General features: G+C 39.8%; 1 protein-coding gene and 3 non-coding genes across 4 annotated transcripts in view; 1 reads left to right on the top strand and 3 right to left on the bottom strand.

The window, feature by feature from the left end:
* LOC122802271 overlaps positions 1-16,979 on the top strand; it is a 144,995-nt gene that overhangs the window by 46,341 nt on the left and 81,675 nt on the right. The gene's annotated exons all lie outside the window — the stretch shown is intronic.
* LOC122802954 lies at positions 2,927-3,092 on the bottom strand. Its single transcript, XR_006365026.1, has one exon. It is a non-coding gene; the product is annotated as a U1 spliceosomal RNA (small nuclear RNA).
* On the bottom strand, positions 6,953-7,118 carry LOC122802952. The gene has a single exon (XR_006365025.1). It is a non-coding gene; the product is annotated as a U1 spliceosomal RNA (small nuclear RNA).
* Positions 10,987-11,152, bottom strand: LOC122802951. The gene has a single exon (XR_006365024.1). It is a non-coding gene; the product is annotated as a U1 spliceosomal RNA (small nuclear RNA).

The following is a 16,979-nucleotide window of genomic DNA, read 5'->3' as shown; positions in this document are numbered from 1 at the left end:
CCCCTGTCTCTGAAAGAGAAAAAAAAGAAGAGAGAGAGAACAAAAAGAACTGTTACGTAACCCTTTCTCTTGTACCACGTGGTATCTTATTCCCCGTATTCACAGTAGTGTCTAGAATGACTGTTTACTTTGCTTTGTTTTATTTCCTGATCTATGACTCAAGATACAATACTTCGACTACCTCTCTCCCTGCTATCACAAACCTTAGCAATAGCACAGTGTAACCTGGTCCCCGATCTAAAACAAAAACAAAGAGAGGAATTCTGCTTACCCGAGCCTCCTGCTTATGTTTGATATGCTTTTTAGGACCCAGTTTTCCGCTTTTCGGCCACAGATCAGACAAGTGGACAGCCTCTTTGGGCACGACAATTCAGTCGGAGGTCTTTCCTTCTTCTGCGCAGATTTCGGTGCCACCTATATATTCTGACCTGCAGCTTACCAAGGGAATTCCGGCACGATTAGGACCAAAATGTTAAATAAATTTGTTAGAGTCAGACTGTAAAATCATTGAGTTATTCAAAAACAATGTCAATCAATAACAAACAATAATGCAGGAGAACTCGAATATCTCAAACTCTAATGTACATTAGGAGGCAAAACCATACACAAAGTTGTACAGAATTTTGACTAGTTTATTCACAGAGGGCACCATTTTTATACATGTCATTATCAGTTTTGCCCACCTCAATGGCGTGGTCAGTGACAGGGTCTTTACATCATAGTAACTTATGAAAAGTGCTGACATTGTGTTTTTCAAAAGTCTTTTCCCATGAGAATGTTACAGCCTTGCAAGCACCTGGTCAGTCACGATGACCTCCTGAGGATGTAGCCAATTCAAGGCTCTTAGATTAGTTCGAATACAATAGATGTATGTCTTCTTTAATGCCTCTTTGTCTTTCTTGTTCACCAGCTGGGCACTATCTCTGATAGTGCGCACAAGGCTATTCTTCTGGTGGAAGCAGGCAGAAGATTCACATGCGAACAGATTTATTATTTTCTAACTTTGCAAAATAATCTTTACTTGAAAGACATGAGCCAGGCTGTGCTTGCACGCTGCCAAGGCCAAATTTCTGATAACACTGCAGCTTGTGCTTCAAGCAATAATATGCAAGTTTATTTCTACTATTATTCTAGCAAGACAGAATTAAATGCATTATATACTACTTTTCAAACTTTGTTCTCTATTATGGATTTAAGTACATTTATTCCTAACTAAAGCACACATTTCTCTATATATTTGACCACACAACTTATATGTGTTTGAATGTTTGAATACACATTTTCCCAAGCAGCATACATTGTAAATATATTTTGAAAGCAGCATACATTGTAAATATATTTTCTAAGCAGCATGTATAGATTTTTCTAACAGCCACCTATGACTAAAGCGTTAGGTACACTGTCTTGCCTTAGGGGCTGTCGCTGGGTGGCAGACACTGGTGTTGTAAACTATGTGACACTTTGGTTGTGACTGGTGTTTGTTTGCGTTTCAGCTTCAGTGGTCCTTGTTGCTTGGGCAGGTTACAGTTAAGGGCCTCTGCATATGTGGATTTAGTGTTGCTATATGTGGGTGTTGGTGGTGTGGGTTTAGAAGGGCTGTGTGTTGCTTGAGGTGTAGTGTAGGTGTTAACCTTCTCCTCTTGACTGTCTAGCGCAATCTTGGGTGGAGAGAGCTGTGCTTCCATTCTGGCTATGTAAGTGCATCTCTCACAGGTTGTAGTGTTGGGTGGTAGGAGGAGAGGGTTGTCTGTGTACATGATTGCCCCAGTGTGCCCAGATTCAGCAGGTGGACAGGAGAAATCACCGGAAGCTGACCCTTGGACATGCCTGGTTTGGTGCTTTTTTTTTTTTTTTTCTTTTTGTAAAGTACAGGAGCTGTTTTCCCTTACCCTCGTAAGGTACTTTGCAATTATAGGCTGTTTAGTGCCTACTATTAATTTCTCCTTATTAACAAGGAGAGTTGAGTGCTTGTATCAGTTTAAGGCTTCCAAGTGCTTTCCAGCAGAGATTAGAGAAAGTGCTAGTCACAGGGATGCTTAAAGGTAAGATGGAAAAAAAATGCACACTGCAGTGCGCACTAGAGAAGTTAGATGTGAAAGTAGGTAACTTAAGTTTTAGCTGTTTGAAAAGTTAAGGTTTAGTGGAGAGCTACTATTTTTAAAACAGCAAGATGGATTGAAAGGGGTGGTCGCTGTTGTACTCTGGTACCATGGAATACAGCAGGATGGCCAATAAATGTAAGTAGTTGAAGTCGAGGGATTTAAAAAATGCTGATTTTTGTGATTACTCACACAAGCCAGTGAAAGTAGAGAGGAAATGAGATATATGGTCAGATTAACATAAGAGGCAGGCAAGTAGAAAGACGGTGGTAATTAACAAGACAACCGTAACCGGGTGGGAGGGCGGGAAAAAAATTCAAAATTCTGCCTGAGTCAGAAGAGAGAGCACTGTGGTCTGTTTTGAAGTTTTAATATGCTGTCAGAGCAGAATGCAAGTAAAACAGAAGGTAAAGAAAAGAAACAACAGAGCACAGTATTGAAAATATAGAAAGGCAATAAAGTGATCGAAAAAATAAAAGCAAACTAAGCTTTCCCTGACAGCAAAGTGCAGCAGAGTGTGGATGAGCCTTTGTGGTAAAGCTGTGAAATGTTTTACTTTAGCCCTTAAATAGAATAGTTAGAAAGACAGAAAGGAAGAGCAAGAATGAAGAGCAGGAAGAAAAAGAAGGAAGGAGGATAAAAATGCATGCACAGCATTGTGTAAAGGACAGAGACAGAAATGCATTGTTGGAGAAAAAGGTAAGGGGTTGTAAAGAAGATATAAAAAAATGATGGTGCCCCTTAGCGCATGATGAAAGACATAGACATAAATGTGTGGGCTAGGCACACTAGAAGAAAAGAAAGGCAATATTTTGTTAACTTAAACTGAGGGAAGTGCGCGAACGCAGTCCCCCACTACCATAAATTCTGCAGTTGAGTTTCCCACATTTGGGGAAATCACAGGGGTCAACCCAACCGAAGTGTGCAATGGAAGAGCCTCACCCTGGGGCAACCACCTTCTTGATCGTGGTATTCCCCCTGCCAGGTAAGTATGCGTTTGCTGACAGAGAGTGAGCAGGTCCAGTGGTGTAAGCGTCATTACCTGGTTGGTGAGTTGTTTTTACAATGGCGTATGAGGACAGTGACAAACCTGGGGTTGAACGCAAACCGTGACTCTTTACCTTTACTGGAGCAGCAGGAAATTCCTGAGGAAAGTTCGGCATCTGCGGTGATATCCCATAGTGCTTTGTCCATGAAAATTTGCATTAGGTTTTGACTCGTCTCCTTTGCACTGAGTGAGAGCGGCGGTGTTTTTAAATGGGAAGAGCTTTTGAGTAAACTGATGTAATTCTACGTAAGCTACAAAGAGCTACAATCTCTTCCTGCATGTTTAAAAACAACGGGTGAAAAAGCGGCTTTGCTCGTCATGGAATGCTTGAGCAGCTAGCATGCTTTGCTCAGCAGCTCCAACCAGACACACAGGCAGCAGCTGAACACAAAGGAGGCCCTCTAAGCTGTTGAAAGTGTACTTCCGGTTGCCGTAATGACAATCAGATACCCCAAATGAGACATGTCCGGAATTTGGCAATCTTCCGTGTTGAGATGGGCCATTTAGGGGGTGAGAGGGGGGTGAAGTTGGCACCGAATCGATCTGCCAGGATATTGGCAATATCCTTGGGATCAGTATATTTAATGCCATTCTGTTTTAGCTCAGAGCAGATCTGAGCATCGCCATTTACATTCTTGACATAGTTATAGAATGCCTTGTGGTTGTCTTTGGAATCGTTGGCAATTTTATATTCGTAACTAGCTTTGGAGGATTTTATGAGGGATCTCAGTTTCTTACTGAGGCTCGTAAGGGAGTTTTTTGCATCCTGAGATTTTCCTCTTTTCTGCAACAGTTTCTTCCTTTTGTTGTAAAGTTTGTTTATGGCAGGGGACCACCAGATTGGCTTCCTTTTTTTGGATGAGAGCATCTTGGTTCTATTAGGGATGGCACGATTCATGCATGAGTGGATGTGCTCGTACAGTGCCTTAGTGTAGGATTCAGCAGTTGGACCTTCAGCTCCCGTCTGCATGGGTGTCGTGAAGATTGTCACTTCTGACTTGAGTAGCAGGAAGTTGACTTTGGAGAAGTTTTTTTATGGAGGTTTCCTTACTGGGGGGGTGGGATGTGGATGTTAAGGGTGATTAGCTTATGGTCAGACCTGACTAACGAGGGGGTGACCATAGGTGTGGAGCATCGATTTCCCATGTTGGTAATGACCAGGTCTAGGATATTGGAGCCCCTGGTTGGACTATGGATTAGTTGATCCAGGGCTTTGGAATTTATGAATTCCAAGAACCGTTGGGCAAAGGTGTTGGTACATGAGTAGTTTTCCCATGTTAATGGCAGGGTAGTTAAAATCACCCAGTATTAGGGTGTTTGGTTCTATCTTAATATTTTCCAGTATGTTTAGAAAGGCGTAGTGAGAATCTTGGGGTATGGTGGGGGATCTGTAGCAAGCTACAGTTGGGATTGCAGTCTTACCTACTGTTAGTTGCACCTGGAGAATTTCAGATGCATTGTGTTGGGCAACTAGCCTGGCGGTGTGAATATCCTTGGTGAATATTGACACTCCTCCACCTTTAGTGTTTCCGTCCTGGTTTGGTGGCCGAAAAGTGTGGTAAGAGTTGTAGCCTAGTATTGCAGGGGTGCTCTCTGGAGCCATGAACCAGGTCTCAGTTACTGCACAGATATCGATGTTCTCCATTTTTAGGAGTGCCTCGAGAGAGTGCATTTTGAGGTTCAGACTTCTAGCATTGAGTAGCATTACCTTCAGATTTCGCATGCTTGTGCCTGTTACGGTGGTGGTTTTGTCCTTTGAACTTTGCCTAAAGAAGGCACTATAGGGGTGGCAAGAGCCTTAGCCAGTAACCTGAATCCCAGGGGCGACAGGTGCAGACCATCTCTGGCAAAGCATCGTGGTCTGTCAATCATGTCATCCCAGGCAGACAGATACTGGATCCCCGTTGAATGACACCAGAAGCTTAGCCAATTGTTGAAGTCAATCATTTTGTCCTTATATTGTGGTATCATTCTGGGCGAAGGCAGGATGCTACTCAGGGCTAGGGTCATACCTGCCTGGGCCACATGATCCGAGAGCTCTTCCATGTCTCTTTTCATGTAGTCCGGGGAGGTATGCCTCAAGTCATTCACTCCAACATGGACAATGACAGAGTCATATTTGTACCTGTTGTGGAGTGACTTGAGTGCATGCGTTATGTGGCAGATCCTGGCACCCGACAGGTAGCTGACTGTAATTTTCTCCTTGTTCAACCTGGTAAGAGGGACATCAGTGTGCCGGACTATAGAGCCACCTATGACTAAAGCGTTAGGTACACTGTCTTGCCTTAGGGGCTGTCGCTGGGTGGCAGACACTGGTGTTGTAAACTATGTGACACTTTGGTTGTGACTGGTGTTTGTTTGCGTTTCAGCTTCAGTGGTCCTTGTTGCTTGGGCAGGTTACAGTTAAGGGCCTCTGCATATGTGGATTTAGTGTTGCTATATGTGGGTGTTGGTGGTGTGGGTTTAGAAGGGCTGTGTGTTGCTTGAGGTGTAGTGTAGGTGTTAACCTTCTCCTCTTGACTGTCTAGCGCAATCTTGGGTGGAGAGAGCTGTGCTTCCATTCTGGCTATGTAAGTGCATCTCTCACAGGTTGTAGTGTTGGGTGGTAGGAGGAGAGGGTTGTCTGTGTACATGATTGCCCCAGTGTGCCCAGATTCAGCAGGTGGACAGGAGAAATCACCGGAAGCTGACCCTTGGACATGCCTGGTTTGGTGCTTTTTTTTTTTTTTTTTCTTTTTTGTAAAGTACAGGAGCTGTTTTCCCTTACCCTCGTAAGGTACTTTGCAATTATAGGCTGTTTAGTGCCTACTATTAATTTCTCCTTATTAACAAGGAGAGTTGAGTGCTTGTATCAGTTTAAGGCTTCCAAGTGCTTTCCAGCAGAGATTAGAGAAAGTGCTAGTCACAGGGATGCTTAAAGGTAAGATGGAAAAAAAATGCACACTGCAGTGCGCACTAGAGAAGTTAGATGTGAAAGTAGGTAACTTAAGTTTTAGCTGTTTGAAAAGTTAAGGTTTAGTGGAGAGCTACTATTTTTAAAACAGCAAGATGGATTGAAAGGGGTGGTCGCTGTTGTACTCTGGTACCATGGAATACAGCAGGATGGCCAATAAATGTAAGTAGTTGAAGGGGAGGGATTTAAAAAATGCTGATTTTTGTGATTACTCACACAAGCCAGTGAAAGTAGAGAGGAAATGAGATATATGGTCAGATTAACATAAGAGGCAGGCAAGTAGAAAGACGGTGGTAATTAACAAGACAACCGTAACCGGGTGGGAGGGCGGGAAAAAATTTCAAAATTCTGCCTGAGTCAGAAGAGAGAGCACTGTGGTCTGTTTTGAAGTTTTAATATGCTGTCAGAGCAGAATGCAAGTAAAACAGAAGGTAAAGAAAAGAAACAACAGAGCACAGTATTGAAAATATAGAAAGGCAATAAAGTGATCGAAAAAAATAAAAGCAAACTAAGCTTTCCCTGACAGCAAAGTGCAGCAGAGTGTGGATGAGCCTTTGTGGTAAAGCTGTGAAATGTTTTACTTTAGCCCTTAAATAGAATAGTTAGAAAGACAGAAAGGAAGAGCAAGAATGAAGAGCAGGAAGAAAAAGAAGGAAGGAGGATAAAAATGCATGCACAGCATTGTGTAAAGGACAGAGACAGAAATGCATTGTTGGAGAAAAAGGTAAGGGGTTGTAAAGAAGATATAAAAAAATGATGGTGCCCCTTAGCGCATGATGAAAGACATAGACATAAATGTGTGGGCTAGGCACACTAGAAGAAAAGAAAGGCAATATTTTGTTAACTTAAACTGAGGGAAGTGCGCGAACGCAGTCCCCCACTACCATAAATTCTGCAGTTGAGTTTCCCACATTTGGGGAAATCACAGGGGTCAACCCAACCGAAGTGTGCAATGGAAGAGCCTCACCCTGGGGCAACCACCTTCTTGATCGTGGTATTCCCCCTGCCAGGTAAGTATGCGTTTGCTGACAGAGAGTGAGCAGGTCCAGTGGTGTAAGCGTCATTACCTGGTTGGTGAGTTGTTTTTACAATGGCGTATGAGGACAGTGACAAACCTGGGGTTGAACGCAAACCGTGACTCTTTACCTTTACTGGAGCAGCAGGAAATTCCTGAGGAAAGTTCGGCATCTGCGGTGATATCCCATAGTGCTTTGTCCATGAAAATTTGCATTAGGTTTTGACTCGTCTCCTTTGCACTGAGTGAGAGCGAGCGGTGTTTTTAAATGGGAAGAGCTTTTGAGTAAACTGATGTAATTCTACGTAAGCTACAAAGAGCTACAATCTCTTCCTGCATGTTTAAAAACAACGGGTGAAAAAGCGGCTTTGCTCGTCATGGAATGCTTGAGCAGCTAGCATGCTTTGCTCAGCAGCTCCAACCAGACACACAGGCAGCAGCTGAACACAAAGGAGGCCCTCTAAGCTGTTGAAAGTGTACTTCCGGTTGCCGTAATGACAATCAGATACCCCAAATGAGACATGTCCGGAATTTGGCAATCTTCCGGTGTTGAGATGGGCCATTTAGGGGGTGAGAGGGGGGTGAAGTTGGCACCGAATCGATCTGCCAGGATATTGGCAATATCCTTGGGATCAGTATATTTAATGCCATTCTGTTTTAGCTCAGAGCAGATCTGAGCATCGCCATTTACATTCTTGACATAGTTATAGAATGCCTTGTGGTTGTCTTTGGAATCGTTGGCAATTTTATATTCGTAACTAGCTTTGGAGGATTTTATGAGGGATCTCAGTTTCTTACTGAGGCTCGTAAGGGAGTTTTTTGCATCCTGAGATTTTCCTCTTTTCTGCAACAGTTTCTTCCTTTTGTTGTAAAGTTTGTTTATGGCAGGGGACCACCAGATTGGCTTCCTTTTTTTGGATGAGAGCATCTTGGTTCTATTAGGGATGGCACGATTCATGCATGAGTGGATGTGCTCGTACAGTGCCTTAGTGTAGGATTCAGCAGTTGGACCTTCAGCTCCCGTCTGCATGGGTGTCGTGAAGATTGTCACTTCTGACTTGAGTAGCAGGAAGTTGACTTTGGAGAAGTTTTTTTATGGAGGTTTCCTTACTGGGGGGGTGGGGGTGGGATGTGGATGTTAAGGGTGATTAGCTTATGGTCAGACCTGACTAACGAGGGGGTGACCATAGGTGTGGAGCATCGATTTCCCATGTTGGTAATGACCAGGTCTAGGATATTGGAGCCCCTGGTTGGACTATGGATTAGTTGATCCAGGGCTTTGGAATTTATGAATTCCAAGAACCGTTGGGCAAAGGTGTTGGTACATGAGTAGTTTTCCCATGTTAATGGCAGGGTAGTTAAAATCACCCAGTATTAGGGTGTTTGGTTCTATCTTAATATTTTCCAGTATGTTTAGAAAGGCGTAGTGAGAATCTTGGGGTATGGTGGGGGATCTGTAGCAAGCTACAGTTGGGATTGCAGTCTTACCTACTGTTAGTTGCACCTGGAGAATTTCAGATGCATTGTGTTGGGCAACTAGCCTGGCGGTGTGAATATCCTTGGTGAATATTGACACTCCTCCACCTTTAGTGTTTCCGTCCTGGTTTGGTGGCCGAAAAGTGTGGTAAGAGTTGTAGCCTAGTATTGCAGGGGTGCTCTCTGGAGCCATGAACCAGGTCTCAGTTACTGCACAGATATCGATGTTCTCCATTTTTAGGAGTGCCTCGAGAGAGTGCATTTTGAGGTTCAGACTTCTAGCATTGAGTAGCATTACCTTCAGATTTCGCATGCTTGTGCCTGTTACGGTGGTGGTTTTGTCCTTTGAACTTTGCCTAAAGAAGGCACTATAGGGGTGGCAAGAGCCTTAGCCAGTAACCTGAATCCCAGGGGCGACAGGTGCAGACCATCTCTGGCAAAGCATCGTGGTCTGTCAATCATGTCATCCCAGGCAGACAGATACTGGATCCCCGTTGAATGACACCAGAAGCTTAGCCAATTGTTGAAGTCAATCATTTTGTCCTTATATTGTGGTATCATTCTGGGCGAAGGCAGGATGCTACTCAGGGCTAGGGTCATACCTGCCTGGGCCACATGATCCGAGAGCTCTTCCATGTCTCTTTTCATGTAGTCCGGGGAGGTATGCCTCAAGTCATTCACTCCAACATGGACAATGACAGAGTCATATTTGTACCTGTTGTGGAGTGACTTGAGTGCATGCGTTATGTGGCAGATCCTGGCACCCGACAGGTAGCTGACTGTAATTTTCTCCTTGTTCAACCTGGTAAGAGGGACATCAGTGTGCCGGACTATAGAGCCACCTATGACTAAAGCGTTAGGTACACTGTCTTGCCTTAGGGGCTGTCGCTGGGTGGCAGACACTGGTGTTGTAAACTATGTGACACTTTGGTTGTGACTGGTGTTTGTTTGCGTTTCAGCTTCAGTGGTCCTTGTTGCTTGGGCAGGTTACAGTTAAGGGCCTCTGCATATGTGGATTTAGTGTTGCTATATGTGGGTGTTGGTGGTGTGGGTTTAGAAGGGCTGTGTGTTGCTTGAGGTGTAGTGTAGGTGTTAACCTTCTCCTCTTGACTGTCTAGCGCAATCTTGGGTGGAGAGAGCTGTGCTTCCATTCTGGCTATGTAAGTGCATCTCTCACAGGTTGTAGTGTTGGGTGGTAGGAGGAGAGGGTTGTCTGTGTACATGATTGCCCCAGTGTGCCCAGATTCAGCAGGTGGACAGGAGAAATCACCGGAAGCTGACCCTTGGACATGCCTGGTTTGGTGCTTTTTTTTTTTTTTTTTCTTTTTTGTAAAGTACAGGAGCTGTTTTCCCTTACCCTCGTAAGGTACTTTGCAATTATAGGCTGTTTAGTGCCTACTATTAATTTCTCCTTATTAACAAGGAGAGTTGAGTGCTTGTATCAGTTTAAGGCTTCCAAGTGCTTTCCAGCAGAGATTAGAGAAAGTGCTAGTCACAGGGATGCTTAAAGGTAAGATGGAAAAAAAATGCACACTGCAGTGCGCACTAGAGAAGTTAGATGTGAAAGTAGGTAACTTAAGTTTTAGCTGTTTGAAAAGTTAAGGTTTAGTGGAGAGCTACTATTTTTAAAACAGCAAGATGGATTGAAAGGGGTGGTCGCTGTTGTACTCTGGTACCATGGAATACAGCAGGATGGCCAATAAATGTAAGTAGTTGAAGGGGAGGGATTTAAAAAATGCTGATTTTTGTGATTACTCACACAAGCCAGTGAAAGTAGAGAGGAAATGAGATATATGGTCAGATTAACATAAGAGGCAGGCAAGTAGAAAGACGGTGGTAATTAACAAGACAACCGTAACCGGGTGGGAGGGCGGGAAAAAAATTCAAAATTCTGCCTGAGTCAGAAGAGAGAGCACTGTGGTCTGTTTTGAAGTTTTAATATGCTGTCAGAGCAGAATGCAAGTAAAACAGAAGGTAAAGAAAAGAAACAACAGAGCACAGTATTGAAAATATAGAAAGGCAATAAAGTGATCGAAAAAAATAAAAGCAAACTAAGCTTTCCCTGACAGCAAAGTGCAGCAGAGTGTGGATGAGCCTTTGTGGTAAAGCTGTGAAATGTTTTACTTTAGCCCTTAAATAGAATAGTTAGAAAGACAGAAAGGAAGAGCAAGAATGAAGAGCAGGAAGAAAAAGAAGGAAGGAGGATAAAAATGCATGCACAGCATTGTGTAAAGGACAGAGACAGAAATGCATTGTTGGAGAAAAAGGTAAGGGGTTGTAAAGAAGATATAAAAAAATGATGGTGCCCCTTAGCGCATGATGAAAGACATAGACATAAATGTGTGGGCTAGGCACACTAGAAGAAAAGAAAGGCAATATTTTGTTAACTTAAACTGAGGGAAGTGCGCGAACGCAGTCCCCCACTACCATAAATTCTGCAGTTGAGTTTCCCACATTTGGGGAAATCACAGGGGTCAACCCAACCGAAGTGTGCAATGGAAGAGCCTCACCCTGGGGCAACCACCTTCTTGATCGTGGTATTCCCCCTGCCAGGTAAGTATGCGTTTGCTGACAGAGAGTGAGCAGGTCCAGTGGTGTAAGCGTCATTACCTGGTTGGTGAGTTGTTTTTACAATGGCGTATGAGGACAGTGACAAACCTGGGGTTGAACGCAAACCGTGACTCTTTACCTTTACTGGAGCAGCAGGAAATTCCTGAGGAAAGTTCGGCATCTGCGGTGATATCCCATAGTGCTTTGTCCATGAAAATTTGCATTAGGTTTTGACTCGTCTCCTTTGCACTGAGTGAGAGCGAGCGGTGTTTTTAAATGGGAAGAGCTTTTGAGTAAACTGATGTAATTCTACGTAAGCTACAAAGAGCTACAATCTCTTCCTGCATGTTTAAAAACAACGGGTGAAAAAGCGGCTTTGCTCGTCATGGAATGCTTGAGCAGCTAGCATGCTTTGCTCAGCAGCTCCAACCAGACACACAGGCAGCAGCTGAACACAAAGGAGGCCCTCTAAGCTGTTGAAAGTGTACTTCCGGTTGCCGTAATGACAATCAGATACCCCAAATGAGACATGTCCGGAATTTGGCAATCTTCCGGTGTTGAGATGGGCCATTTAGGGGGTGAGAGGGGGGTGAAGTTGGCACCGAATCGATCTGCCAGGATATTGGCAATATCCTTGGGATCAGTATATTTAATGCCATTCTGTTTTAGCTCAGAGCAGATCTGAGCATCGCCATTTACATTCTTGACATAGTTATAGAATGCCTTGTGGTTGTCTTTGGAATCGTTGGCAATTTTATATTCGTAACTAGCTTTGGAGGATTTTATGAGGGATCTCAGTTTCTTACTGAGGCTCGTAAGGGAGTTTTTTGCATCCTGAGATTTTCCTCTTTTCTGCAACAGTTTCTTCCTTTTGTTGTAAAGTTTGTTTATGGCAGGGGACCACCAGATTTCAACTTGTTTTACAACAGAAAATACACAGATTAGAAATATTATATGCAAACACTGGAATATCTTACAGGCAGATTATAAATTAACAACGATAGTAGGAGCAAATCCCTCCTTTATGTACAGAAATAAAAAGAATCTTAAAAGATTATTATGTTATCCCACACATAACATAGTCTCTACAACTCAATGTTTCACTAAACCTTGTGGACATTGTAATTTTTGTTCACTGATAGATTCTAATGTAATTTTTATACATCCTGATACACACAAAGAATTTTACACTCAAGTCGATGCAAATTGTATGACTGCTAATGTTGTATATCTGGCCGTTTGCACAATGTGTTCTTGCTTTTATGTAGGCAAGACTAATCTGTCTTTATGTGATAGAATAAGAGAACATTGTTATAGTATTAGGAAAGGCAATATACAAAATGCACTAGCGAAGCATGTCTTACAGACTGATGCTCAGCACTCATTTATTTTCAGGGTTCTAGAAAATGTTATAGTAAGTAAAAGGGGCGGTAATATAATGAATCACACAGAGGATAGGGAAAGTAGGTGGATTATCTTACTTAGAGCAGACAAAGGCTCTGGTTTAAATGAAAGAGCATCCATTAAACCTTATCTTAAGAAACGTAGGCACATTAGATAATAACTAGATATAATAATTCAGAGACAAGTATATGTATTACATACATATATATATTACACAGTTTTATATATATTAGATCAGTTCATTTCATTTACTTATACTATATCTACACAAGCATCTGCATTTTTTACATATTTATACATTCACATTCATATTTATATTCATATTTATATTTATATTTATATTCATATATATGTATGTATTTATTTATTTATTTATATTAATTTATACACATTCCTTATACATCTGTTTACATTCATACATTTATATATTTATATTTATATTTATATCTATATTTATATTTATATATATTTATATACACTTATACTTATATACATTCACACTTCTTAGTACTTCTACACTTTTACACATTACATACATATATATATTTTGAAGTGTGACATATATATATATTGATGCAGTTTCTAAGCTACATTATATAACCATTTTACCTTATATATATATATATATATATATATATATATATATATATATATATATACACTTTTAATATTGGACAATTACATATATGAGATATCTGATTTTATATATATGCTTTTAAATGTTTTATATAATATATATCAGGTTCTTAGATGTTTCAGATGATATATACGAGTAATGAACTATATATCTGTTTTAAATTGTTAATTGAATAATCATCAATTACTAGCTCATTTAAATTAAGTATTTAAAGGATGTGTTTTTGAACTTTTTGTCTTGGATCTGATGAAGCTACGTTAGTGAAAGCGCTTATCCGTCTGTTCTTATTAAATAAAACCGCTATTTTAATTTTACAACTTCGTTTTATTTGAATTTGCCTGATATTATTAGAATCCGTTTACTTTCAGCTGGAATACCTCGTTCTTGCACTTGTTTCATATATACTGTTTATAATTCATTTCGTTATTCTAACAAGTGCATTAACTTTTTAGCTACTGGAGAATATTATCAACCTAATAAATCTATAAATATATTTAATAATGAACGCTCTACAAATTCATGAATATCAAAGATAAATGCCAGAAATAAATAAATATCCAAAAGTTAATAATAACTATAACAATTATATATGAAGCAATACTTAATATTACTTCATAATAATATTTCATAATAAATGTCTGAATATGTATACAAATATATGCATGTGCTCATAAATACATATAAATCTATGGTCATAGAGATGATTTTAAAAAATAGTAGATTAGGTAATATTAAAAACTTTACAGAGCAGTAAGAAATCAGATGGATTATTCGCATGCAATCTGATAAAGGGAAGGGGTTAAATGGTAGGACAACTATAAAACCATTTCTGAGAGATAGACCATTAAAACACAAATTATAAAGACTATACGTATTTATATGCATTTATGAGCACATGCATATATTTGTATAAGTATTGCTTCATATATAATTGTTATATTTATTATTAACTTTTGGATATTTATTTATTTATGGCATTTATCTTTGATATTCATGAATTTGTAGAGCACTTATTATTAAATATATTTATAGATTAATATATTAGTCATAGGAAGATGAATGGATAAATTAATGATTACTAGTATTATTTATATATTAATACTTATGCAACATTTAGATTTTGTAATGTAATATATTATTTTAATAATGTTTATATTTATATGAAACATATTTAAGATTGTTTTTAACATGTTATATATATATATATACATATATATATATATATATATATATATATATATATATATATATATGACAAATAAGCATGCTAATAATGAGAAAGAAGTGAAATGAAATTAAATGTTTTATGTTGACGTTTTATAACAATATGGTCAATATTTCTTTAAGGCGGATTTTGGCGCCAAGTTTTAACTATTTAAATGTTTGTTTAGATGTGAAAAGCCATTTGTCTGAAGAAGGGTTTATTATAACCCGAAAGTGCTCACATAAAGCTTTACTGTTTTATTAATTTGTTTTTTATGACGGAATAAAAAGTTAAAGGTACTGAAATTGCCGTGGTGGTGTCCGGAAGCGTTGCCACAAGAACATTAAGTGAAAGTTTCTGAAAGACCTCCAATTTTATCTTTGATTGGTAACCTCTATAGCTAGCCATTTGTTCCTTGAAACTTCTGAACCTTCCCACCCTTCTAATGTTGTTGTTTTTTAAGGCTGTGCCTCTGCCCTCCACCTTTATAATTATCTGATTTCCAACATCCATCCCTCCCCTCTTTCATTGCTATGGACTGTTGTATAAGCTATTTATGTACTCTTCCCTCCTATTTTCCATAGTCCCATGATATTTTGTCTTCTGCTCATTTTTCTGAAGCTCAGCAAAGCTTGTAGTCCTAGTCTGTATTCCAGAAGTGTTTCACCTGCATCCAGTGCCATCCAGGCAAAGTTAAGTACCTTTGATTATTAAATCACAAAGTTATTTTAAGTCATCACTTTTATTTCATGCTTATATGTGTGCATTTCAATGATTTTTTTTTGTTTAATTTCCCCTTCTAACTTTTATTGTCTTGAAATTACCTTCAGCCCTCAGCAAGGGATTTCTAGGTAGCTGTTTAAGTGGTTGTGCTAGCATTTCATTTGTGGATTTTTCTACTGTGATTTTATATCAAGAGGACTGGGTTTATTCATCTTGTGGCAGAAGATGTTTGCCTGGTCTATCTGTATTGGAAAATACACAGAAGGAATCATAGTACAATCGTTTTGTTGGCCAGAAGGCTCCTTATTTACTTTTCTGCTTATTTTATTCTGTGCTGCTATAAATTGTGCATGCTTGTGTGGGTTAGCCATGCCCTGTACAGTAGCACACACCTAGAAAGCAAATTTGTATTTATCATTTTGGCACTGCAGATCTTGGCATCTAAAACATATTATATATGTGATTATAATGTAAACAATTTCTGTAACTTTGGCTGCTACCTGCTTGTTTTGCCTGAATCATGAAATTGTTTTTCTCTTAACACTAGTATTTGTTTGAAGTGCATCAGAAACATCCATATTACTGAGTATAGTGAAAAAAGTAGGTATGTCACTGTCATAACATTTTCTACATATGAAAAATTGGTTTGTTTTAATCACAGAAATTTGCACTACACCTTCAAGTTAGCTGAAACAAGAGTCCCCATTCTTATTCATAGTGTTTCAATGGCTTATTGACTGAAAAACTTTGAAGAGTGAAACCTGCAAAATAATTTTTTCATTTATATTAATGCTTCAACTGTAAGCCTCTTTGTAGAGCTAGTCAGCCTTAATAGAGAATGAGGCACAGAGTCAGTAAACATACAAAAATCAGGCCATCACAATCTTAGGTAGTACAATTAATGCAATTTGTCAGATCACAATGTTAGGTGGTACATTTAATGCAAGTTGGTCAGATTATAATCCATGCATTCAGCCTTTCCTTGTGTATACTCTAGTTAGAAACATTGAATATAATGTACAGTAAAGACTATATTTTCAGTGGTCAGGTTAGAGATAGACATAAACTGGATGTCCCTAGCGGAAATGTAAACATGGTGAAAATGTAGGTGGCTGCTGGGAAGTAGAAGATCTATATCTGACTTTAGATTGCGTTTATAAACATATGTTAGGAGGCATTACAGAGACATTGCACAAAAGAGGTTGCATGCAACTCCATAGATCAGTTTAACTGCACAGGGTGTGAGTATAAGATGAGGAAATTTTAGAGAAAGGAAGGGTGGGTGGGTGTGGGCTAACATGCAAACTGGTTATTTACATGAAATCAATGGCAATCTTTCATCTTTTTGCATGGTCCTGCTCCATTTCTCTTCACTCTTGAATGCCCTAAGCTAATAAGCCTGTCAAGGCAGCACTTGCTCATTACCCACACCAGTCACCACAGCCGTATCCTTCTCCTGTCAGTAGGTTTGCACAGGATGTTGTACGACATACTGGCATCAGGAAAAAACACAACTGTGTAAAGAAATACATTACTAGAAACAGAGCTACTTATGCTACAGAAAAACATGTACTTTGAATAATACAGCTAACTGTAGTACAGTATGCCTTATCAAGTAGCTATTTGGTAAGGTAGGCTGTACAACAGATAACTGCCTTACTCAGTAGCTCTGTGTAGCATTGTCAGGTACACAGTGCTACCTGTCATTCTAGCGAACAGGAGTTTCTGGTATACAGAAGGGTACTTAGTATTTCCGTACACCATTCTAAAAACCAAGAATGTGTCTGTACACCCCAAGGAACTACTGTAGTCTATTTTGTATAAATTATACTGAATATATTGCTTAAGATGAATTTATGACATCTGCACA

Source organism: Protopterus annectens, chromosome 5.part0 (genome assembly GCF_019279795.1).
Source record: "Protopterus annectens isolate FY-2018-M chromosome 5.part0, PAN1.0, whole genome shotgun sequence".
Classification (NCBI taxonomy): domain Eukaryota; kingdom Metazoa; phylum Chordata; order Ceratodontiformes; family Protopteridae; genus Protopterus; species Protopterus annectens.
This window is presented reverse-complemented; position numbering and strand designations above follow the sequence as displayed.